Below are 26,573 nucleotides of genomic sequence, written 5' to 3' on the forward strand. Positions count from 1 at the left end.
AGTAACAAAGCTTAGAATCACTGTTTTCTCGGCTTTAGCCTGTTTCGGGACAAAATGGGTATATGTAGTGTCTAAACACTCCAAATTCAACCCGAACTCTTATAATTAGTCAAATATTGGATTGTTACATATTTTTTCTCTAGAAAGAGTAACATAGCTGTTTACTGCTTCGAATCAGTGGTTTCTCTCGGTTTTAGCCTGTTTTCTCGGTTTAAGCCTGTTTCGGGATAAAACGAGTTTAAGTGGTGTCTAAACACTCAAAATTCTTCCCGAACTCTTACAATTAGTCAAATGCATTGGATTTTCACACATTCTGACCCTAGAAACAGTAACAAATCTGTTTACTGCTTAGAATCAAAGTTTTCTCGGTTTTAGCCTGTTTCAGGACAAAATGGGTATAAGTAGTATTTAAACACTCCAAATTCAACCCGAACTCTTATAATTAGTCAAATGCATTGGATTGTTACATATTTTGACCCTAGAAAGAGTAACAAATCTTTTTACTGCTTCCAATCAATGTTTTCTCTCGGTTTTAGCCTGTTTTCTCGGTTTAAGCATGTTTTGGGATAAAACGGGTTTAAGTGTTGTCTAAACACTCCAAATTCATCCTGAACTCTTACAATTAGTCAAATGCATTGGATTTTCACACATTCTGACCATAGAAACAATAACAAAGCTGTTTACTGTTTAGAATCAATGTTTTCTCGGTTTTAGCCTGTTTCGGGACAAAATGGGTATATGTAGTGTGTAAACACTCCAAATTCAACCCGAACTCTTATAATTAGTCAAATGTTGGATTGCTACATATTTTTTCTCTAGATAGAGTAACATAGCTGTTTACTGCTTCGAATCAATGGTTTCTCTCGGTTTTAGCCTGTTTTCTCGGTTTAAGCCTGTTTCGGGATAAAACGAGTTTAAGTGGTGTCTAAACACTCAAAATTCAACCCGAACTCTTATAATTAGTCAAATGCATTGGATTTTCACACATTCTGACCCTAGAAACAGTAACAAATCTGTTTACTGCTTAGAATCAAAGTTTTCTCGGTTTTAGCCTGTTTCGGGACAAAATGGGTCTAAGTAGTGTCTAAACACTCCAAATTCAACCCGAACTCTTATAATTAGTCAAATGCATTGGATTGTTACATATTTTGACCCTAGAAAGAGTAACAAATCTGTTTACTGCTTCCAAACAATGTTTTCTCTTGGTTTTAGCCTGTTTTCTCGGTTTAAGCATGTTTTGGGATAAAACGGGTTTAAGTGTTGTCTAAACACTCCAAATTCATCCTGAACTCTTACAATTAGTCAAATGCATTGGATTTTCACACATTCTAACCATAGAAACAATAACAAAGCTGTTTACTGTTTAGAATCAATGTTTTCTCGGTTTTAGCCTGTTTCGGGACAAAATGGGTATAAGTAGTGTCTAAACACTCCATATTCAACCCGAACTCTTATAATTAGTCAAATGTTGGATTGTTACATATTTTGTCCCTAGAAAGAGTAACATAGCTGTTTACTGCTTCGAATCAATGTTTTCTCTTGGTTTTAGCCTGTTTTCTCGGTTTAAGCCTGTTTCGGGATAAACTAGTTTAAGTGGTGTCTAAACACTCAAAATTCATCCCGAACTCTTACAATTAGTCAAATACATTGGATTTTCACACATTCTGACCCTAGAAACAGTAACAAAGCTGTTTACTGCTTAGAATCAATGTTTTCTCGGTTTTAGCCTGTTTCGAGACAAAATGGATAACAATGGTGTCTAAACACTCCAAATTCAACCCGAACTCTTATAATTACTCAAATGCATTGGATTGTTACATATTTTGACCCTCGAAAGAGTAACATAGCTGTTTACTGCTTCGAATCAATGGTTTCTCTCGGTTTTAGCCTGTTTTCTCGGTTTAAGCCTGTTTCGGGATAAAACGAGTTTAAGTGGTGTCTAAACACTCAAAATTCAACCCGAACTCTTATAATTAGTCAAATGCATTGGATTTTCACACATTCTGACCCTAGAAACAGTAACAAATCTGTTTACTGCTTAGAATCAAAGTTTTCTCGGTTTTAGCCTGTTTCGGGACAAAATGGGTCTAAGTAGTGTCTAAACACTCCAAATTCAACCCGAACTCTTATAATTAGTCAAATGCATTGGATTGTTACATATTTTGACCCTAGAAAGAGTAACAAATCTGTTTACTGCTTCCAAACAATGTTTTCTCTTGGTTTTAGCCTGTTTTCTCGGTTTAAGCATGTTTTGGGATAAAACGGGTTTAAGTGTTGTCTAAACACTCCAAATTCATCCTGAACTCTTACAATTAGTCAAATGCATTGGATTTTCACACATTCTAACCATAGAAACAATAACAAAGCTGTTTACTGTTTAGAATCAATGTTTTCTCGGTTTTAGCCTGTTTCGGGACAAAATGGGTATAAGTAGTGTCTAAACACTCCATATTCAACCCGAACTCTTATAATTAGTCAAATGTTGGATTGTTACATATTTTTTCTCTAGAAAGAGTAACATAGCTGTTTACTGCTTCGAATCAATGGTTTCTCTCGGTTTTAGCCTGTTTTCTCGGTTTAAGCCTGTTTCAGGATAAAACGAGTTTAACTGGTGTGTAAACACTCAAAATTCATCCCGAACTCTTACAATTAGTCAAATGCTTAGGATTTTCACATATTGTTACCCTAGAAACAGTAACAAGGCTGTTTACTCTGCTTAGAATCAACATTTTCTCGGTTATAGCCTGTTTCGAGACAAAATGGGTAACAATGGTGTCTAAACACTCCAAATTCAACCCGAACTCTTATAATTAGTCAAATGTTGGATTGTTACATATTTTGTCCCTAGAAAGAGTAACATAGCTGTTTACTGCTTCGAATCAATGTTTTCTCTTGGTTTTAGCCTGTTTTCTCGGTTTAAGCCTGTTTCGGGATAAAACGGGTTTAAGTGGTGTCTAAACACTCAAAATTCATCCCGAACTCTTACAATTAGTCAAATACATTGGATTGTCACACATTCTGACCCTAGAAACAGTAACAAAGCTGTTTACTGCTTAGAATCAATGTTTTCTCGGTTTTAGCCTGTTTCGAGACAAAATGGATAACAATGGTGTCTAAACACTCCAAATTCAACCCGAACTCTTATAATTACTCAAATGCATTGGATTGTTACATATTTTGACCCTCGAAAGAGTAACATAGCTGTTTACTGCTTCGAATCAATGGTTTCTTTCGGTTTTAGCCTTTTTTCTTGGTTTAAGCCTGTTTCGGGATAAAACGAGTTTAAGTGGTGTCTAAACACTCAAAATTCATCCCGAACTCTTACAATTAGTCAAATACATTGGATTTTCACACATTCTGACCCTAGAAACAGTAACAAAGCTGTTTACTGCTTAGAATCAATGTTTTCTCGGTTTTAGCCTGTTTCGGGACAAAATGGGTATATGTAGTGTATAAACACTCCAAATTCAACCCGAACTCTTATAATTAGTCAAATGTTGGATTGTTACATATTTTTTCTCTAGAAAGAGTAACATAGCTGTTTACTGCTTCGAATCAATGGTTTCTCTCGGTTTTAGCCTGTTTTCTCGGTTTAAGCCTGTTTCAGGATAAAACGAGTTTAACTGGTGTGTAAACACTCAAAATTCATCCCGAACTCTTACAATTAGTCAAATGCTTAGGATTTTCACATATTGTTACCCTAGAAACAGTAACAAGGCTGTTTACTCTGCTTAGAATCAACATTTTCTCGGTTATAGCCTGTTTCGAGACAAAATGGGTAACAATGGTGTCTAAACACTCCAAATTCAACCCGAACTCTTATAATTAGTCAAATGCATTGGATTGTTACATATTTTTACCCTAGAAAGAGTAACATATCTGTTTACTGCTTCCAATCAATGTTTTCTCTCGGTTTTAGCCCGTTTTCTCGGTTTAAGCATGTTTTGGGATAAAACGGGTTTAAGTGTTGTCTAAACACTCCAAATTCATCCTGAACTCTTACAATTAGTCAAATGCATTGGATTGTAACACATTCTGACCATAGAAACAGTAACAAAGCTGTTTACTGCTTAGAATCAAAGTTTTCTTGGTTTTAGCCTGTTTCGGGACAAAATGGGTATAAGTAGTGTCTAAACACTCCAAATTCAACCCGAACTCTTATAATTAGTCAAATGTTGGATTGTTACATATTTTTTCCCTACAAAGAGTAACATAGCTGTTTACTGCTTCGAATCAATGTTTTCTCTCGGTTTTAGCCTGTTTTCTCGGTTTAAGCCTGTTTCGGGACAAAATGGGTATAAATGGTGTCTAAACACGCCAAATTCAACCCGAACTCTTATAATTAGTCAAATGCATTGGATTGTTACATATTTTGACCCTAGAAAGAGTAACATATCTGTTTACTGTTTCCAATCAATGTTTTGTCTCGGTTTTAGCCTGATTTCTCTGTTTAAGCATGTTTTGGGATAAAACTGGTTTAAGTGTTGTCTAAACACTCCAAATTCATCCCGAACTCTTACAATTAGTCAAATGCATTGGATTTTCACACACTCTGACCCTAGAAACAGTAACAAAGCTGTTTACTGCTTAGAATCAATGTTTTCTCGGTTTTAGCCTGTTTCGGGACAAAATGGGTATATGTAGTGTATAAACACTCCAAATTCAACCCGAACTCTTATAATTAGTCAAATGTTGGATTGTTACATATTTTTTCTCTAGAAAGAGTAACATAGCTGTTTACTGCTTCGAATCAATGGTTTCTCTCGGTTTTAGCCTGTTTTCTCGGTTTAAGCCTGTTTCAGGATAAAACGAGTTTAACTGGTGTGTAAACACTCAAAATTCATCCCGAACTCTTACAATTAGTCAAATGCTTAGGATTTTCACATATTGTTACCCTAGAAACAGTAACAAGGCTGTTTACTCTGCTTAGAATCAACATTTTCTCGGTTATAGCCTGTTTCGAGACAAAATGGGTAACAATGGTGTCTAAACACTCCAAATTCAACCCGAACTCTTATAATTAGTCAAATGCATTGGATTGTTACATATTTTGACCCTAGAAAGAGTAACATATCTGTTTACTGCTTCCAATCAATGTTTTCTCTCGGTTTTAGCCTGTTTTCTCGGTTTAAGCATGTTTTGGGATAAAACGGGTTTAAGTGTTGTCTAAACACTCCAAATTCATCCTGAACTCTTACAATTAGTCAAATGCATTGGATTGTAACACATTCTGACCATAGAAACAGTAACAAAGCTGTTTACTGCTTAGAATCAAAGTTTTCTTGGTTTTAGCCTGTTTCGGGACAAAATGGGTATAAGTAGTGTCTAAACACTCCAAATTCAACCCGAACTCTTATAATTAGTCAAATGTTGGATTGTTACATATTTTTTCCCTACAAAGAGTAACATAGCTGTTTACTGCTTCGAATCAATGTTTTCTCTCGGTTTTAGCCTGTTTTCTCGGTATAAGCTTGTTTCGGGATAAACTAGTTTAAGTGGTGTCTAAACACTCAAAATTCATCCCGAACTCTTACAATTAGTCAAATACATTGGATTTTCACACATTCTGACCCTAGAAACAGTAACAAAGCTTAGAATCACTGTTTTCTCGGCTTTAGCCTGTTTCGGGACAAAATGGGTATATGTAGTGTCTAAACACTCCAAATTCAACCCGAACTCTTATAATTAGTCAAATATTGGATTGTTACATATTTTTTCTCTAGAAAGAGTAACATAGCTGTTTACTGCTTCGAATCAGTGGTTTCTCTCGGTTTTAGCCTGTTTTCTCGGTTTAAGCCTGTTTCGGGATAAAACGAGTTTAAGTGGTGTCTAAACACTCAAAATTCTTCCCGAACTCTTACAATTAGTCAAATGCATTGGATTTTCACACATTCTGACCCTAGAAACAGTAACAAATCTGTTTACTGCTTAGAATCAAAGTTTTCTCGGTTTTAGCCTGTTTCAGGACAAAATGGGTATAAGTAGTATTTAAACACTCCAAATTCAACCCGAACTCTTATAATTAGTCAAATGCATTGGATTGTTACATATTTTGACCCTAGAAAGAGTAACAAATCTTTTTACTGCTTCCAATCAATGTTTTCTCTCGGTTTTAGCCTGTTTTCTCGGTTTAAGCATGTTTTGGGATAAAACGGGTTTAAGTGTTGTCTAAACACTCCAAATTCATCCTGAACTCTTACAATTAGTCAAATGCATTGGATTTTCACACATTCTGACCATAGAAACAATAACAAAGCTGTTTACTGTTTAGAATCAATGTTTTCTCGGTTTTAGCCTGTTTCGGGACAAAATGGGTATATGTAGTGTGTAAACACTCCAAATTCAACCCGAACTCTTATAATTAGTCAAATGTTGGATTGCTACATATTTTTTCTCTAGATAGAGTAACATAGCTGTTTACTGCTTCGAATCAATGGTTTCTCTCGGTTTTAGCCTGTTTTCTCGGTTTAAGCCTGTTTCGGGATAAAACGAGTTTAAGTGGTGTCTAAACACTCAAAATTCAACCCGAACTCTTATAATTAGTCAAATGCATTGGATTTTCACACATTCTGACCCTAGAAACAGTAACAAATCTGTTTACTGCTTAGAATCAAAGTTTTCTCGGTTTTAGCCTGTTTCGGGACAAAATGGGTCTAAGTAGTGTCTAAACACTCCAAATTCAACCCGAACTCTTATAATTAGTCAAATGCATTGGATTGTTACATATTTTGACCCTAGAAAGAGTAACAAATCTGTTTACTGCTTCCAAACAATGTTTTCTCTTGGTTTTAGCCTGTTTTCTCGGTTTAAGCATGTTTTGGGATAAAACGGGTTTAAGTGTTGTCTAAACACTCCAAATTCATCCTGAACTCTTACAATTAGTCAAATGCATTGGATTTTCACACATTCTGACCATAGAAACAATAACAAAGCTGTTTACTGTTTAGAATCAATGTTTTCTCGGTTTTAGCCTGTTTCGGGACAAAATGGGTATAAGTAGTGTCTAAACACTCCATATTCAACCCGAACTCTTATAATTAGTCAAATGTTGGATTGTTACATATTTTGTCCCTAGAAAGAGTAACATAGCTGTTTACTGCTTCGAATCAATGTTTTCTCTTGGTTTTAGCCTGTTTTCTCGGTTTAAGCCTGTTTCGGGATAAACTAGTTTAAGTGGTGTCTAAACACTCAAAATTCATCCCGAACTCTTACAATTAGTCAAATACATTGGATTTTCACACATTCTGACCCTAGAAACAGTAACAAAGCTGTTTACTGCTTAGAATCAATGTTTTCTCGGTTTTAGCCTGTTTCGAGACAAAATGGATAACAATGGTGTCTAAACACTCCAAATTCAACCCGAACTCTTATAATTACTCAAATGCATTGGATTGTTACATATTTTGACCCTAGAAAGAGTAACATAGCTGTTTACTGCTTCGAATCAATGGTTTCTTTCGGTTTTAGCCTTTTTTCTTGGTTTAAGCCTGTTTCGGGATAAAACGAGTTTAAGTGGTGTCTAAACACTCAAAATTCATCCCGAACTCTTACAATTAGTCAAATACATTGGATTTTCACACATTCTGACCCTAGAAACAGTAACAAAGCTGTTTACTGCTTAGAATCAATGTTTTCTCGGTTTTAGCCTGTTTCGGGACAAAATGGGTATATGTAGTGTATAAACACTCCAAATTCAACCCGAACTCTTATAATTAGTCAAATGTTGGATTGTTACATATTTTTTCTCTAGAAAGAGTAACATAGCTGTTTACTGCTTCGAATCAATGGTTTCTCTCGGTTTTAGCCTGTTTTCTCGGTTTAAGCCTGTTTCAGGATAAAACGAGTTTAACTGGTGTGTAAACACTCAAAATTCATCCCGAACTCTTACAATTAGTCAAATGCTTAGGATTTTCACATATTGTTACCCTAGAAACAGTAACAAGGCTGTTTACTCTGCTTAGAATCAACATTTTCTCGGTTATAGCCTGTTTCGAGACAAAATGGGTAACAATGGTGTCTAAACACTCCAAATTCAACCCGAACTCTTATAATTAGTCAAATGCATTGGATTGTTACATATTTTTACCCTAGAAAGAGTAACATATCTGTTTACTGCTTCCAATCAATGTTTTCTCTCGGTTTTAGCCCGTTTTCTCGGTTTAAGCATGTTTTGGGATAAAACGGGTTTAAGTGTTGTCTAAACACTCCAAATTCATCCTGAACTCTTACAATTAGTCAAATGCATTGGATTGTAACACATTCTGACTATAGAAACAGTAACAAAGCTGTTTACTGCTTAGAATCAAAGTTTTCTTGGTTTTAGCCTGTTTCGGGACAAAATGGGTATAAGTAGTGTCTAAACACTCCAAATTCAACCCGAACTCTTATAATTAGTCAAATGTTGGATTGTTACATATTTTTTCCCTACAAAGAGTAACATAGCTGTTTACTGCTTCGAATCAATGTTTTCTCTCGGTTTTAGCCTGTTTTCTCGGTATAAGCTTGTTTCGGGATAAACTAGTTTAAGTGGTGTCTAAACACTCAAAATTCATCCCGAACTCTTACAATTAGTCAAATACATTGGATTTTCACACATTCTGACCCTAGAAACAGTAACAAAGCTTAGAATCACTGTTTTCTCGGCTTTAGCCTGTTTCGGGACAAAATGGGTATATGTAGTGTCTAAACACTCCAAATTCAACCCGAACTCTTATAATTAGTCAAATATTGGATTGTTACATATTTTTTCTCTAGAAAGAGTAACATAGCTGTTTACTGCTTCGAATCAGTGGTTTCTCTCGGTTTTAGCCTGTTTTCTCGGTTTAAGCCTGTTTCGGGATAAAACGAGTTTAAGTGGTGTCTAAACACTCAAAATTCTTCCCGAACTCTTACAATTAGTCAAATGCATTGGATTTTCACACATTCTGACCCTAGAAACAGTAACAAATCTGTTTACTGCTTAGAATCAAAGTTTTCTCGGTTTTAGCCTGTTTCAGGACAAAATGGGTATAAGTAGTATTTAAACACTCCAAATTCAACCCGAACTCTTATAATTAGTCAAATGCATTGGATTGTTACATATTTTGACCCTAGAAAGAGTAACAAATCTTTTTACTGCTTCCAATCAATGTTTTCTCTCGGTTTTAGCCTGTTTTCTGGGTTTAAGCATGTTTTGGGATAAAACGGGTTTAAGTGTTGTCTAAACACTCCAAATTCATCCTGAACTCTTACAATTAGTCAAATGCATTGGATTTTCACACATTCTGACCATAGAAACAATAACAAAGCTGTTTACTGTTTAGAATCAATGTTTTCTCGGTTTTAGCCTGTTTCGGGACAAAATGGGTATATGTAGTGTGTAAACACTCCAAATTCAACCCGAACTCTTATAATTAGTCAAATGTTGGATTGCTACATATTTTTTCTCTAGATAGAGTAACATAGCTGTTTACTGCTTCGAATCAATGGTTTCTCTCGGTTTTAGCCTGTTTTCTCGGTTTAAGCCTGTTTCGGGATAAAACGAGTTTAAGTGGTGTCTAAACACTCAAAATTCAACCCGAACTCTTATAATTAGTCAAATGCATTGGATTTTCACACATTCTGACCCTAGAAACAGTAACAAATCTGTTTACTGCTTAGAATCAAAGTTTTCTCGGTTTTAGCCTGTTTCGGGACAAAATGGGTCTAAGTAGTGTCTAAACACTCCAAATTCAACCCGAACTCTTATAATTAGTCAAATGCATTGGATTGTTACATATTTTGACCCTAGAAAGAGTAACAAATCTGTTTACTGCTTCCAAACAATGTTTTCTCTTGGTTTTAGCCTGTTTTCTCGGTTTAAGCATGTTTTGGGATAAAACGGGTTTAAGTGTTGTCTAAACACTCCAAATTCATCCTGAACTCTTACAATTAGTCAAATGCATTGGATTTTCACACATTCTGACCATAGAAACAATAACAAAGCTGTTTACTGTTTAGAATCAATGTTTTCTCGGTTTTAGCCTGTTTCGGGACAAAATGGGTATAAGTAGTGTCTAAACACTCCATATTCAACCCGAACTCTTATAATTAGTCAAATGTTGGATTGTTACATATTTTGTCCCTAGAAAGAGTAACATAGCTGTTTACTGCTTCGAATCAATGTTTTCTCTTGGTTTTAGCCTGTTTTCTCGGTTTAAGCCTGTTTCGGGATAAACTAGTTTAAGTGGTGTCTAAACACTCAAAATTCATCCCGAACTCTTACAATTAGTCAAATACATTGGATTTTCACACATTCTGACCCTAGAAACAGTAACAAAGCTGTTTACTGCTTAGAATCAATGTTTTCTCGGTTTTAGCCTGTTTCGAGACAAAATGGATAACAATGGTGTCTAAACACTCCAAATTCAACCCGAACTCTTATAATTACTCAAATGCATTGGATTGTTACATATTTTGACCCTAGAAAGAGTAACATAGCTGTTTACTGCTTCGAATCAATGGTTTCTTTCGGTTTTAGCCTTTTTTCTTGGTTTAAGCCTGTTTCGGGATAAAACGAGTTTAAGTGGTGTCTAAACACTCAAAATTCATCCCGAACTCTTCCAATTAGTCAAATGCTTTGGATTTTGACACATTATGACCATAGAAACAGTAACAAAGCTGTTTACTGCTTAGAATCAATGTTTTCTCGGTTTTAGCCTGTTTCGGGACAAAATGGGTATATGTAGTGTCTAAACACTCCAAATTCAACCCCAACTCTTATAATTAGTCAAATGTTGGATTGTTACATATTTTTTCCCTAGAAAGAGTAACATAGCTGTTTACTGCTTCGAATCAATGTTTTCTCTCGGTTTTAGCCTGTTTTCTCGGTTTAAGCATGTTTTGGGATAAAACGGGTTTAAGTGTTGTCTAAACACTCCAAATTCATCCTGAACTCTTACAATTAGTCAAATGCATTGGATTGTCACACATTCTGACCATAGAAACAGTAACAAAGCTATTTACTGCTTAGAATCAATGTTTTATCGGTTTTATCCTGTTTCGGGACAAAATGGGTACATGTAGTGTCTAAACACTCCAAATTCAACCCGAACTCTTATTATTAGTCAAATTGGTGATTGTTACATATTTTTTCCCTAGAAAGAGTAGCATAGCTGTTTACTGCTACGAATCAATGTTTTCTCTCGGTTTTAGCCTGTTTTCTCGGTTTAAGCCTGTTTCGGGATAAACCAGTTTAAGTGGTGTCTAAACACTCTAAATCCATCCCGAACTCTTACAATTAGTCAAATACATTGTATTTTCAGACATTCTGACCCTTGAAACAGTAACAAAGCTGTTTACTGCTTAGAATCAATGTTTTCTCGGTTTTAGCCTGTTCTAGGACAAAATGGTATAAGTAGTGTCTAAACACTCCAAATTCAACCCGAACTCTTATAATTAGTCAAATGTTGGATTGTTACATATTTTGTCCCTAGAAAGAGTAACATAGCTGTTTACTGCTTCGAATCAATGTTTTCTCTCGGTTTTAGCCTGTTTTCTCGGTTTAAGCCTGTTTCAGGACAAAATGGGTATAAATAGTGTCTAAACACTCCAAATTCAACCCGGACTCTTATAATTAGTCAAATGCATTGGATTGTTACATTTTTTGACCCTAGAAAGAGTATCATATCTGTTTACTGTTTCCAATCAATGTTTTGTCTCGGGTTTAGTCTGTTTTCTCTGTTTAAGCATGTTTTGGGATAAAACTGGTTTAAGTGTTGTCTAAACACTCCAAATTCATCCTGAACTCTTACAATTAGTGAAATGCAATGGATTTTCAGACATTCTGACCATAGAAACAATAACAAAGCTGTTTACTGTTTAGAATCAATGTTTTCTCGGTTTTAGCCTATTTCGGGACAAAATGGGTATAAGTAGTGTCTAAACACTCCAAATTCAACCAGAACTTTTATAATTAGACAAATGTTGGATTGTTACATATTTTGTCCCTAGAAAGAGTAACATAGCTGTTTACTGCTTCGAATCAATGTTTTCTCTCGGTTTTAGCCTGTTTTCTCGGTTTAAGCCTGTTTCGGGATAAAACGAGTTTAAGTGGTGTGTAAACACTCAAAATTCATCCCGAACTCTTACAATTAGTCAAATGCTTTGGACTTTCACACATTGTTACCCTAGAAACAGTAACAAGGCTGTTTACTCTGCTTAGAATCAACATTTTCTCGGTTTTAGCCTGTTTCGAGACAAAATGGGTAACAATGGTGTCTAAACACTCCAAATTCAACCCGAACTCTTATAATTACTCAAATGCATTGGATTGTTACATATTTTGACCCTAGAAAGAGTAACATAGCTGTTTACTGCTTCGAATCAATGGTTTCTCTCGGTTTTAGCCTGTTTTCTTGGTTTAAGCCTGTTTCGGGATAAAACGAGTTTAAGTGGTGTCTAAACACTCAAAATTCATCCCGAACTCTTACAATTAGTCAAATGCTTTGGATTTTCACACATTATGACCATAGAAACAGTAATAAAGCTGTTTACTGCTTAGAATCAATGTTTTCTCGGTTTTAGCCTGTTTCGGGACAAAATGGGTATATGTAGTGTCTAAACACTCCAAATCCAACCCGAACTCTTATAATTAGTCAAATGTTGGATTGTTACATATTTTTTCTCTAGAAAGAGTAACATAGCTGTTTACTGCTTCGAATCATTGGTTTCTCGCGGTTTTAGCCTGTTTTCTTGGTTTAAGCCTCCTTCGGGATAAAACGAGTTTAAGTGGTGTCTAAACACTCAAAATTCATCCCAAACTCTTACAATTAGTCAAATGCTTTGGATTTTCTCACATTATTACCCTAGAAACAGTAACAAGGCTTTTTACTGCTTCGAATCAATGTTTTCTCGGTTTAAGCCTGTTTCGGGACAAAATGGGTATAAATGGTGGCTAAACACTCCAAATTCAACCCGAACTCTTATAATTAGTCAAATGTTGGATTGTTACATATTTTGTCCGTAGAAAGATTAAAATAGCTGTTTACTGCTTCGAATTAATGTTTTCTCTCGGTTTTAGCCTGTTTTCTCGGTTTAAGCCTGTTTCGGGACAAAATGGGTATAAATGGTGTCTAAACACTCCAAATTCAACCCGAACTCTTATAATTAGTCAAATGCATTGGATTGTTACATATTTTGACCCTAGAAAGAGTAACATATCTGTTTACTGTTTCCAATCAATGTTTTGTCTCGGTTTTAGCCTGTTTTCTCTGTTTAAGCATGTTTTGGGATAAAACTGGTTTAAGTGTTGTCTAAACACTCAAAATTCATCCCGAACTCTTACAATTAGTCAAATGCTTTGGATTTTCTCACATTATTACCCTAGAAACAGTAACAAGGCTTTTTACTGCTTCGAATCAATGTTTTCTCGGTTTAAGCCTGTTTCGGGACAAAATTGGTATAAATGGTGGCTAAACACTCCAAATTCAACCCGAACTCTTATAATTAGTCAAATGTTGGATTGTTACATATTTTGTCCCTAGAAAGATTAAAATAGCTGTTTACTGCTTCGAATCAATGTTTTCTCTCGGTTTTAGCCTGTTTTCTAGGTTTAAGCCTGTTTCGGGACAAAATGGGTATAAATGGTGTCTAAACACTCCAAATTCAACCCGAACTCTTATAATTAGTCAAATGCATTGGATTGTTACATATTTTTTCCCTAGAAAGAGTAACATAGCTGTTTACTGCTTCGAATCAATGTTTTCTCTCGGTTTTAGCCTGTTTTCTCGGTTTAGGCTTGTTTCGGGATAAACTAGTTTAAGTGGTGTCTAAACACTCAAAATTCATCCCGAACTCTTACAATTAAACAAATGCATTCGATTTTCACACATTATGACCATAGAAACAGTAACAAAGCTGTTTACTGCTTAGAATCAATGTTTTCTCGGTCTTAGCCTGTTTCGGGACAAAATGGGTATATGTAGTGTCTAAACACTCCAAATTCAACCCGAACTCTTATAATTAGTCAAATGTTGGATTGTTACATATTTTTTCCCTAGAAAGAGTAACATAGCTGTTTACTGCTTCGAATCAATGTTTTCTCTCGGTTTTAGCCTGTTTTCTCGGTTTAAGCCTGTTTCGGGATAAAACGAGTTTAAGTGGTGTCTAAATACTCAAAATTCATCCCGAACTCTTACAATTAGTCAAATGCATTGGATTTTCACACATTCCGACCCTATAAACAGTAACAAAGCTGTTTACTGCTTAGAATCAATGTTTTCTCGGTTTTAGCCTGTTTCGGGACAAAATGGGTATATGTAGTGTCTAAACACTCCAAATTCAACCCGAACTCTTATAATTAGTCAAATGTTGGATTGTTACATATTGTTTCTCTAGAAAGAGTAACATAGCTGTTTACTGCTTCGAATCATTGGTTTCTCGCGGTTTTAGCCTGTTTTCTTGGTTTAAGCCTCCTTCGGGATAAAACGAGTTTAAGTGGTGTCTAAACACTCAAAATTCATCCCAAACTCTTACAATTAGTCAAATGCTTTGGATTTTCTCACATTATTACCCTAGAAACAGTAACAAGGCTTTTTACTGCTTCGAATCAATGTTTTCTCGGTTTAAGCCTGTTTCGGGACAAAATGGGTATAAATGGTGGCTAAACACTCCAAATTCAACCCGAACTCTTATAATTAGTCAAATGTTGGATTGTTACATATTTTGTCCGTAGAAAGATTAAAATAGCTGTTTACTGCTTCGAATTAATGTTTTCTCTCGGTTTTAGCCTGTTTTCTCGGTTTAAGCCTGTTTCGGGACAAAATGGGTATAAATGGTGTCTAAACACTCCAAATTCAACCCGAACTCTTATAATTAGTCAAATGCATTGGATTGTTACATATTTTGACCCTAGAAAGAGTAACATATCTGTTTACTGTTTCCAATCAATGTTTTGTCTCGGTTTTAGCCTGTTTTCTCTGTTTAAGCATGTTTTGGGATAAAACTGGTTTAAGTGTTGTCTAAACACTCAAAATTCATCCCGAACTCTTACAATTAGTCAAATGCTTTGGATTTTCTCACATTATTACCCTAGAAACAGTAACAAGGCTTTTTACTGCTTCGAATCAATGTTTTCTCGGTTTAAGCCTGTTTCGGGACAAAATGGGTATAAATGGTGGCTAAACACTCCAAATTCAACCCGAACTCTTATAATTAGTCAAATGTTGGATTGTTACATATTTTGTCCCTAGAAAGATTAAAATAGCTGTTTACTGCTTCGAATCAATGTTTTCTCTCGGTTTTAGCCTGTTTTCTAGGTTTAAGCCTGTTTCGGGACAAAATGGGTATAAATGGTGTCTGAACACTCCAAATTCAACCCGAACTCTTATAATTAGTCAAATGCATTGGATTGTTACATATTTTTTCCCTAGAAAGAGTAACATAGCTGTTTACTGCTTCGAATCAATGTTTTCTCTCGGTTTTAGCCTGTTTTCTCGGTTTAGGCTTGTTTCGGGATAAACTAGTTTAAGTGGTGTCTAAACACTCCAAATTCATCCCGAACTCTTACAATTAAACAAATGCATTCGATTTTCACACATTATGACCATAGAAACAGTAACAAAGCTGTTTACTGCTTAGAATCAATGTTTTCTCGGTCTTAGCCTGTTTCGGGACAAAATGGGTATATGTAGTGTCTAAACACTCCAAATTCAACCCGAACTCTTATAATTAGTCAAATGTTGGATTGTTACATATTTTTTCCCTAGAAAGAGTAACATAGCTGTTTACTGCTTCGAATCAATGTTTTCTCTCGGTTTTAGCCTGTTTTCTCGGTTTAAGCCTGTTTCGGGATAAAACGAGTTTAAGTGGTGTCTAAATACTCAAAATTCATCCCGAACTCTTACAATTAGTCAAATGCATTGGATTTTCACACATTCCGACCCTATAAACAGTAACAAAGCTGTTTACTGCTTAGAATCAATGTTTTCTCGGTTTTAGCCTGTTTCGGGACAAAATGGGTATATGTAGTGTCTAAACACTCCAAATTCAACACGAACTCTTATAATTAGTCAAATGTTGGATTGTTACGTATTTTTTCCCTAGAAAGAGTAACATAGCTGTTTACTGCTTCGAATCAATGTTTTCTCTCGGTCTTAGCCTGTTTTCTCGGTTTAAGCATGTTTTGGGATAAAACGGGTTTACGTGTTGTCTAAACACTCCAAATTCATCCTGAACTCTTACAATTAGTCAAATGCATTGGATTGTCACACATTCTGACCATAGAAACAGTAACAAAGCTATTTACTGCTTAGAATCAATGTTTTATCGGTTTTATCTGTTTCGGGACAAAATGGGTATATGTAGTGTCTAAACACTCCAAATTCAACCCGAACTCTTATAATTAGTCAAATGTTGGATTGTTACATATTTTTTCCTTAGAAAGAGTAGCATAGCTGTTTACTGCTACGAATTAATGTTTTCTCTCGGTTTTAGCCTGTTTTCTCGGTTTAAGCCTGTTTCGGGATAAACCAGTTTAAGTGGTGTCTAAACACTCTAAATCCATCCCGAACTCTTACAATTAGTCAAATACATTGTATTTTCAGACATTCTGACCCTTGAAACAGTAACAAAGCTGTTTACTGCTTAGAATCAATGTTTTCTCGGTTTTAGCCTGTTTCAGGACAAAATGGTATAAGTAGTGTCTAAACACTCCAAATTCAATCCGAACTCTTATAATTAGTCAAATGTTGGATTGTTACATATTTTGTCCCTAGAAAGAGTAACATAGCTGTTTACTGCTTCGAATCAATGTTTTCTCTCGGTTTTAGCCTGTTTTCTCGGTTTAAGCCTGTTTCGGGACAAAATGGGTATAAATGGTGTCTAAACACTCCAAATTCAACCCGAACTCTTATAATTAGTCAAATGCATTGGATTGTTACATATTTTGACCCTAGAAAGAGTAACATATCTGTTTACTGTTTCCAATCAATGTTTTGTCTCGGTTTTAGCCTGTTTTCTCTGTTTAAGCATGTTTTGGGATAAAACTGGTTTAAGTGTTGTCTAAACACTCCAAATTCATCCCGAACTCTTATAATTAGTCAAATGCATTGGATTGTCACACATTCTGACCATAGAAACAGTCACAAAGCTATTTACTACTTAGAATCAATGTTTTATCGGTTTTATCCTGTTTCGGGACAAAATGGGTATATGTAGTGTCTAAACACTCCAAATTCAACCCGAACTCTTATAATTAGTCAAATGTTGGATTGTTACATATTTTTTCCCTAGAAAGAGTAACATAGCTGTTTACTGCTTCGAATCAATGTTTTCTCTAGGTTTTAGCCTGTTTTCTCGGCTTAGGCCTGTTTCGGGATAAAACGAGTTTAAGTGGTGTCTAAATACTCAAAATTCATCCCGAACTCTTACAATTAGTCAAATGCATTGGATTTTCACACATTCCGACCCTAGAAACAGTAAAAAAGCTGTTTACTGCTTAGAATCAATGTTTTCTCGGTTTTAGCCTGTTTCGGGACAAAATGGGTATATGTAGTGTCTAAACACTCCAAATTCAACACGAACTCTTATAATTAGTCAAATGTTGGATTGTTACGTATTTTTTCCCTAGAAAGAGTAACATAGCTGTTTACTGCTTCGAATCAATGTTTTCTCTCGGTCTTAGCCTGTTTTCTCGGTTTAAGCATGTTTTGGGATAAAACGGGTTTAAGTGTTGTCTAAACACTCCAAATTCATCCTGAACTCTTACAATTAGTCAAATGCATTGGATTGTCACACATTCTGACCATAGAAACAGTAACAAAGCTATTTACTGCTTAGAATCAATGTTTTATCGGTTTTATCCTGTTTCGGGACAAAATGGGTATATGTAGTGTCTAAACACTCCAAATTCAACCCGAACTCTTATAATTAGTCAAATGTTGGATTGTTACATATTTTTTCCCTAGAAAGAGTAGCATAGCTGTTTACTGCTACGAATTAATGTTTTCTCTCGGTTTTAGCCTGTTTTCTCGGTTTATGCCTGTTTCGGGATAAACCAGTTTAAGTGGTGTCTAAACACTCTAAATCCATCCCGAACTCTTACAATTAGTCAAATACATTGTATTTTCAGACATTCTGACCCTTGAAACAGTAACAAAGCTGTTTACTGCTTAGAATCAATGTTTTCTCGGTTTTAGCCTGTTTCAGGACAAAATGGTATAAGTAGTGTCTAAACACTCCAAATTCAACCCGAACTCTTATAATTAGTCAAATGTTGGATTGTTACATATTTTGTCCCTAGAAAGAGTAACATAGCTGTTTACTGCTTCGAATCAATGTTTTCTCTCGGTTTTAGCCTGTTTTCTCGGTTTAAGCCTGTTTCGGGACAAAATGGGTATAAATGGTGTCTAAACACTCCAAATTCAACCCGAACTCTTATAATTAGTCAAATGCATTGGATTGTTACATATTTTGACCCTAGAAAGAGTAACATATCTGTTTACTGTTTCCAATCAATGTTTTGTCTCGGTTTTAGCCTGTTTTCTCTGTTTAAGCATGTTTTGGGATAAAACTGGTTTAAGTGTTGTCTAAACACTCCAAATTCATCCCGAACTCTTACAATTAGTCAAATGCATTGGATTGTCACACATTATGACCATAGAAACAGTAACAAAGCTGTTTACTGCTTAGAATCAATGTTTTCTCGGTCTTAGCCTGTTTCCGGACAAAATGGGTATATGTAGTGTCTAAACACTCCAAATTCAACCCGAACTCTTATAATTAGTCAAATGTTGGATTGTTACATATTTTTTCCCTAGAAAGAGTAACATAGCTGTTTACTGCTTCGAATCAATGTTTTCTCTCGGTTTTAGCCTGTTTTCTCGGTTTAAGCCTGTTTCGGGATAAAACGAGTTTAAGTGGTGTCTAAATACTCAAAATTCATCCCGAACTCTTACAATTAGTCAAATGCATTGGATTTTCACATATTCCGACCCTAGAAACAGTAACAAAGCTGTTTACTGCTTAGAATCAATGTTTTTTCGGTTTTAGCCTGTTTCGGGACAAAATGGGTATATGTAGTGTCTAAACACTCCAAATTCAACACGAACTCTTATAATTAGTCAAATGTTGGATTGTTACGTATTTTTTCCCTAGAAAGAGTAACATAGCTGTTTACTGCTTCGAATCAATGTTTTCTCTCGGTTTTAGCATGTTTTCTCGGTTTAAGCATGTTTTGGGATAAAACGGGTTGAAGTGTTGTCTAAACACTCCAAATTCATCCTGAACTCTTACAATTAGTCAAATGCATTGGATTGTCACACATTCTGACCATAGAAACAGTCACAAAGCTATTTACTGCTTAGAATCAATGTTTTATCGGTTTTATCCTGTTTCGGGACAAAATGGGTATATGTAGTGTCTAAACACTCCAAATTCAACCCGAACTCTTATAATTAGTCAAATGTTGGATTGTTACATATTTTTTCCCTAGAAAGAGTAGCATAGCTGTTTACTGCTACGAATCAATGTTTTCTCTCGGTTTTAGCCTGTTTTCTCGGTTTAAGCCTGTTTCGGGATGAACCAGTTTAAGTGGTGTCTAAACACTCTAAATCCATCCCGAACTCTTACAATTAGTCAAATACATTGTATTTTCAGACATTCTGACCCTTGAAACAGTAACAAAGCTGTTTACTGCTTAGAATCAATGTTTTCTCGGTTTTAGCCTATTTCAGGACAAAATGGTATAAGTAGTGTCTACACACTCCAAATTCAACCCGAACTCTTATAATTAGTCAAATGTTGGATTGTTACATATTTTGTCCCTAGAAAGAGTAACATAGCTGTTTACTGCTTCGAATCAATGTTTTCTCTCGGTTTTAGCCTGTTTTCTCGGTTTAAGCCTGTTTCGGGACAAAATGGGTATAAATGGTGTCTAAACACTCCAAATTCAACCCGAACTCTTATAATTAGTCAAATGCATTGGATTGTTACATATTTTGACCCTAGAAAGAGTAACATATCTGTTTACTGTTTCCAATCAATGTTTTGTCTCGGTTTTAGCCTGTTTTCTCTGTTTAAGCATGTTTTGGGATAAAACTGGTTTAAGTGTTGTCTAAACACTCCAAATTCATCCCGAACTCTTATAATTAGTCAAATGCATTGGATTGTCACACATTCTGACCATAGAAACAGTCACAAAGCTATTTACTACTTAGAATCAATGTTTTATCGGTTTTATCCTGTTTCGGGACAAAATGGGTATATGTAGTGTCTAAACACTCCAAATTCAACCCGAACTCTTATAATTAGTCAAATGTTGGATTGTTACATATTTTTTCCCTAGAAAGAGTAACATAGCTGTTTACTGCTTCGAATCAATGTTTTCTCTAGGTTTTAGCCTGTTTTCTCGGCTTAGGCCTGTTTCGGGATAAAACGAGTTTAAGTGGTGTCTAAATACTCAAAATTCATCCCGAACTCTTACAATTAGTCAAATGCATTGGATTTTCACACATTCCGACCCTAGAAACAGTAAAAAAGCTGTTTACTGCTTAGAATCAATGTTTTCTCGGTTTTAGCCTGTTTCGGGACAAAATGGGTATATGTAGTGTCTAAACACTCCAAATTCAACACGAACTCTTATAATTAGTCAAATGTTGGATTGTTACGTATTTTTTCCCTAGAAAGAGTAACATAGCTGTTTACTGCTTCGAATCAATGTTTTCTCTCGGTCTTAGCCTGTTTTCTCGGTTTAAGCATGTTTTGGGATAAAACGGGTTTAAGTGTTGTCTAAACACTCCAAATTCATCCTGAACTCTTACAATTAGTCAAATGCATTGGATTGTCACACATTCTGACCATAGAAACAGTAACAAAGCTATTTACTGCTTAGAATCAATGTTTTATCGGTTTTATCCTGTTTCGGGACAAAATGGGTATATGTAGTGTCTAAACACTCCAAATTCAACCCGAACTCTTATAATTAGTCAAATGTTGGATTGTTACATATTTTTTCCCTAGAAAGCGTAGCATAGCTGTTTACTGCTACGAATCAATGTTTTCTCTCGGTTTTAGCCTGTTTTCTCGGTTTAAGCCTGTTTCGGGATGAACCAGTTTAAGTGGTGTCTAAACACTCTAAATCCATCCTGAACTCTTACAGTTAGTCAAATACATTGTATTTTCAGACATTCTGACCCTTGAAACAGTAACAAAGCTGTTTACTGCTTAGAATCAATGTTTTCTCGGTTTTAGCCTGTTTCAGGACAAAATGGTATAAGTAGTGTCTAAACACTCCAAATTCAACCCGAACTCTTATAATTAGTCAAATGTTGGATTGTTACATATTTTGTCCCTAGAAAGAGTAACATAGCTGTTTACTGCTTCGAATCAATGTTTTCTCTCGGTTTTAGCCTGTTTTCTCGGTTTAAGCCGGTTTCGGGACAAAATGGGTATAAATGGTGTCTAAACACTCCAAATTCAACCCGAACTCTTATAATTAGTCAAATGCATTGGATTGTTACATATTTTGACCCTAGAAAGAGTAACATAGCTGTTTACTGTTTCCAATCAATGTTTTGTCTCGGGTTTAGTTTGTTTTCTCTGTTTAAGCATGTTTTGGGATAAAACGAGTTTAAGTGTTGTCTAAACACTCCAAATTCATCCCGAACTCTTACAATTAGTCAAATGCATTGGATTGTCACACATTATGACCATAGAAACAGTAACAAAGCTGTTTACTGCTTTGAATCAATGTTTTCTCGGTTTTAGCCTGTTTCGGTACAAAATGGGTATAAGTAGTGTCTAAACACTCCAAATTCAACCCGAACTCTTATAATTAGTCAAATGTTGGATTGTTACATATTTTTTCCCTAAGCGTAACATAGCTGTTTACTGCTTCGAATCAATGTTTTCTCTCGGTTTTAGCCTGTTTTCTCGGTTTAAGCCTGTTTCGGGATAAAACGAGTTTAAGTGGTGTCTAAACACTCTAAATTCATCCTGAACTCTTACAATTAGTCAAATGCATTGGATTTTCACACATTATGACCATAGAAACAGTAACAACGCTGTTTACTGCTTAGAATCAATGTTTTCTCGGTTTTAGCCTGTTTCGGGACAAAATGGGTATTTGTAGTGTCTAAACACTCCAAATTCAACCCGAACTCTTATAATTAGTCAAATGTTGGATTGTTACATATTTTTCCCTAGAAAGAGTAACATAGCTGTTTACTGCTTCGAATCAATGTTTTCTCTCGGTTTTAGCCTGTTTTCTCGGTTTAAGCCTGTTTCGGGATAAAACGAGTTTAAGTGGTGTCTAAATACTCAAAATTCATCCCGAACTCTTACAATTAGTCAAATGCATTGGATTTTCACACATTCCGACCCTAGAAATAGTAACAAAGCTGTTTACTGCTTAGAATCAATGTTTTCTCGGTTTTAGCCTTTTTCGGGACAAAATGGGTATATGTAGTGTCTAAACACTCCAAATTCAACACGAAGTCTTATAATTAGTCAAATGTTGGATTGTTACATATTTTTTCTCTAGAAAGAGTAACATAGCTGTTTACTGCTTCGAATCAATGTTTTCTCTCGGTTTTAGCCTGTTTTCTAGGTTTAAGCATGTTTTAGGATAAAACGGGTTTAAGTGTTGTCTAAACACTCCAAATTCATCCTGAACTCTTACAATTAGTCAAATGCATTGGATTGTCACACATTCTGACTATAGAAACAGTAACAAAGCTATTTACTGCTTAAAATCAATGTTTTATCGGTTTTATCCTGTTTCGGGACAAAATGGGTATATGTAGTGTCTAAACACTCCAAATTCAACCCGAACTCTTATAATTAGTCAAATGTTGGATTGTTACGTATTTTTTCCCTAGAAAGAGTAGCATAGCTGTTTACTGCTTCGAATCAATGTTTTCTCTCGGTTTGAGCCTGTTTTCTCGGTTTAAGCCTGTTTTCTCGGTTTTAGCCTGTTTTCTCGGTTTAAGCCTGTTTCGGGATAAACCAGTTTAAGTGGAGTCTAAACACTCTAAATCCATCCCGAACTCTTACAATTAGTCAAATACATTGGATTTTCAGACATTCTGACCCTAGAAACAGTAACAAAGCTGTTTACTGCTTAGAATCAATGTTTTCTCGGTTTTAGCCTGTTTCAGGACAAAATGGTATAAGTAGTGTCTAAACACTCCAAATTCAACCCGAACTCTTATAATTAGTCAAATGTTGGATTGTTACATATTTTGTCCCTAGAAAGAGTAACATAGCTGTTTACTGCTTCCAATCAATGTTTTCTCTCGGTTTTAGCCTGTTTTCTCGGTTTAAGCCTGTTTCGGGACAAAATGGGTATAAATGGTGTCTAAACACTCCAAATTCAATCCGAACTCTTATAATTAGTCAAATGCATTGGATTGTTACATATTTTGACCCTAGAAAGAGTAACATATCAGTTTACTGTTTCCAATCAATGTTTTGTCTCGGTTTTAGTCTGTTTTCTCTGTTTAAGCATGTTTTGGGATAAAACTGGTTTAAGTGTTGTCTAAACACTCCAAATTCATCCCGAACTCTTACAATTAGTCAAATGCATTGGATTGTCACACATTATGACCATAGAAACAGTAACAAAGCTGTTTACTGCTTAGAATCAATGTTTTCTCGGTTTTAGCCTGTTTCGGTACAAAATGGGTATAAGTAGTGTCTAAACACTCCAAATTCAACCCGAACTCTTATAATTAGTCAAATGTTGGATTGTTACATATTTTTTCCCTAAGCGTAACATAGCTGTTTACTGCTTCGAATCAATGTTTTCTCTCGGTTTTAGCCTGTTTTCTCGGTTTTAGCCTTTTTTCTCAGTTTAAGCCTGTTTCGGGATAAACCAGTTTAAGTGGTGTCTAAACACTCTAAATCCATCCCGAACTCTTACAATTAGTCAAATACATTGGATTTTCAGACATTCTGACCCTAGAAACAGTAACAAAGCTGTGTACTGCTTAGAATCAATGTTTTCTCGGTTTTAGCCAGTTTCAGGACAAAATGGTATAAGTAGTGTCTAAACACTCCAAATTCAACCCGAACTCTTAAAATTAGTCAAATGTTGGATTGTTACATATTTTGTCCCTAGAAAGAGTAACATAGCTGTTTACTGCTTAGAATCAATGTTTTCTCGGTTTTAGCCTGTTTCATGACAAAATGGTATAAGTAGTGTCTAAACAGTCCAAATTCAACCCGAACTCTTAAAATTAGTCAAATGTTGGATTGTTACATATTTTGTCCCTAGAAAGAGTAACATAGCTGTTTACTGCTTCGAATCAATGTTTTCTCTCGGTTTTAGCCTGTTTTCTCGGTTTAAGCCTGTTTCGGGACAAAATGGGTATAAATGGTGTCTAAACACTCCAAATTCAATCCGAACTCTTATAATTAGTCAAATGCATTGGATTGTTACATATTTTGACCCTAGAAAGAGTAACATATCTGTTTACTGTTTCCAATCAATGTTTTGTCTCGGTTTTAGTCTGTTTTCTCTGTTTAAGCATGTTTTGGGATAAAATTGGTTTAAGTGTTGTCTAAACACTCCAAATTCATCCCGAACTCTTACAATTAGTCAAATGCATTGGATTGTCACACATTATGACCATAGAAACAGTAACAAAGCTGTTTACTGCTTAGAATCAATGTTTTCTCGGTTTTAGCCTGTTTCGGTACAAAATGGGTATAAGTAGTGTCTAAACACTCCAAATTCAACCCGAACTCTTATAATTAGTCAAATGTTGGATTGTTACATATTTTTTCCCTTAGAGTAACATAGCTGTTTACTGCTTCGAATCAATGTTTTCTCTCGGTTTTAGCCTGTTTTCTCGGTTTAAGCCTGTTTCGGGATAAAACGAGTTTAAGTGGTGTCTAAACACTCCAAATTCAGCCCGAACTCTTACAATTAGTCAAATGCATTGGATTGTCACACATTATGACCATAGAAACAGTAACAAAGCTGTTTACTGCTTAGAATCAATGTTTTCTCGGTTTTAGCCTGTTTCGGTACAAAATGGGTATAAGTAGTGTCTAAACACTCCAAATTCAACCCGAACTCTTATAATTAGTCAAATGTTGGATTGTTACATATTTTTTCCCTTAGAGTAACCTAGCTGTTTACTGCTTCGAATCAATGTTTTCTCTCGGTTTTAGCCTGTTTTCTCGGTTTAAGCCTGTTTCGGGATAAAACGAGTTTAAGTGGTGTCTAAACACTCCAAATTCATCCCGAACTCTTACAATTAGTCAAATGCATTGGATTGTCACACATTATGACCATAGAAACAGTAACAAAGCTGTTTACTGCTTAGAATCAATGTTTTCTTGGTTTTAGCCTGTTTCGGTACAAAATGGGTATAAGTAGTGTCTAAACACTCCAAATTCAACCCGAACTCTTATAATTAGTCAAATGTTGGATTGTTACATATTTTTTCCCTAAGCGTAACATAGCTGTTTACTGCTTCGAATCAATGTTTTCTCTCGGTTTTAGCCTGTTTTCTCGGTTTTAGCCTGTTTTCTCAGTTTAAGCCTGTTTCGGGATAAACCAGTTTAAGTGGTGTCTAAACACTCTAAATCCATCCCGAACTCTTACAATTAGTCAAATACATTGGATTTTCAGACATTCTGACCCTAGAAACAGTAACAAAGCTGTTTACTGCTTAGAATCAATGTTTTCTCGGTTTTAGCCTGTTTCAGGACAAAATGGTATAAGTAGTGTCTAAACACTCCAAATTCAACCCGAACTCTTAAAATTAGTCAAATGTTGGATTGTTACATATTTTGTCCCTATAAAGAGTAACATAGCTGTTTACTGCTTCGAATCAATGTTTTCTCTCGGTTTTAGCCTGTTTTCTCGGTTTAAGCCTGTTTCGGGACAAAATGGGTATAAATGGTGTCTAAACACTCCAAATTCAATCCGAACTCTTATAATTAGTCAAATGCATTGGATTGTTACATATTTTGACCCTAGAAAGAGTAACATATCTGTTTACTGTTTCCAATCAATGTTTTGTCTCGGTTTTAGTCTGTTTTCTCTGTTTAAGCATGTTTTGGGATAAAATTGGTTTAAGTGTTGTCTAAACACTCCAAATTCATCCCGAACTCTTACAATTAGTCAAATGCATTGGATTGTCACACATTATGACCATAGAAACAGTAACAAAGTTGTTTACTGCTTAGAATCAATGTTTTCTCGGTTTTAGCCTGTTTCGGTACAAAATGGGTATAAGTAGTGTCTAAACACTCCAAATTCAACCCGAACTCTTATAATTAGTCAAATGTTGGATTGTTACATATTTTTTCCCTAAGCGTAACATAGCTGTTTACTGCTTCGAATCAATGTTTTCTCTCGGTTTTAGCCTGTTTTCTCGGTTTAAGCCTGTTTCGGGATAAAACGAGTTTAAGTGGTGTCTAAACACTCTAAATTCATCCTGAACTCTTACAATTAGTCAAATGCTTTGGATTGTCACACATTATGACCATAGAAACAGTAACAAAGCTGTTTACTGCTTAGAATCAATGTTTTCTCGGTTTTAGCCTGTTTCGGTACAAAATGGGTATAAGTAGTGTCTAAACACTCCAAATTCAACCCGAAC

The sequence above is a fragment of the Camelina sativa genome, chromosome 19 (assembly GCF_030686135.1).
Source record: "Camelina sativa cultivar CO46 ecotype springtype chromosome 19, ASM3068613v1".
In the NCBI taxonomy this organism is placed as follows: Eukaryota; Viridiplantae; Streptophyta; class Magnoliopsida; order Brassicales; family Brassicaceae; genus Camelina; species Camelina sativa.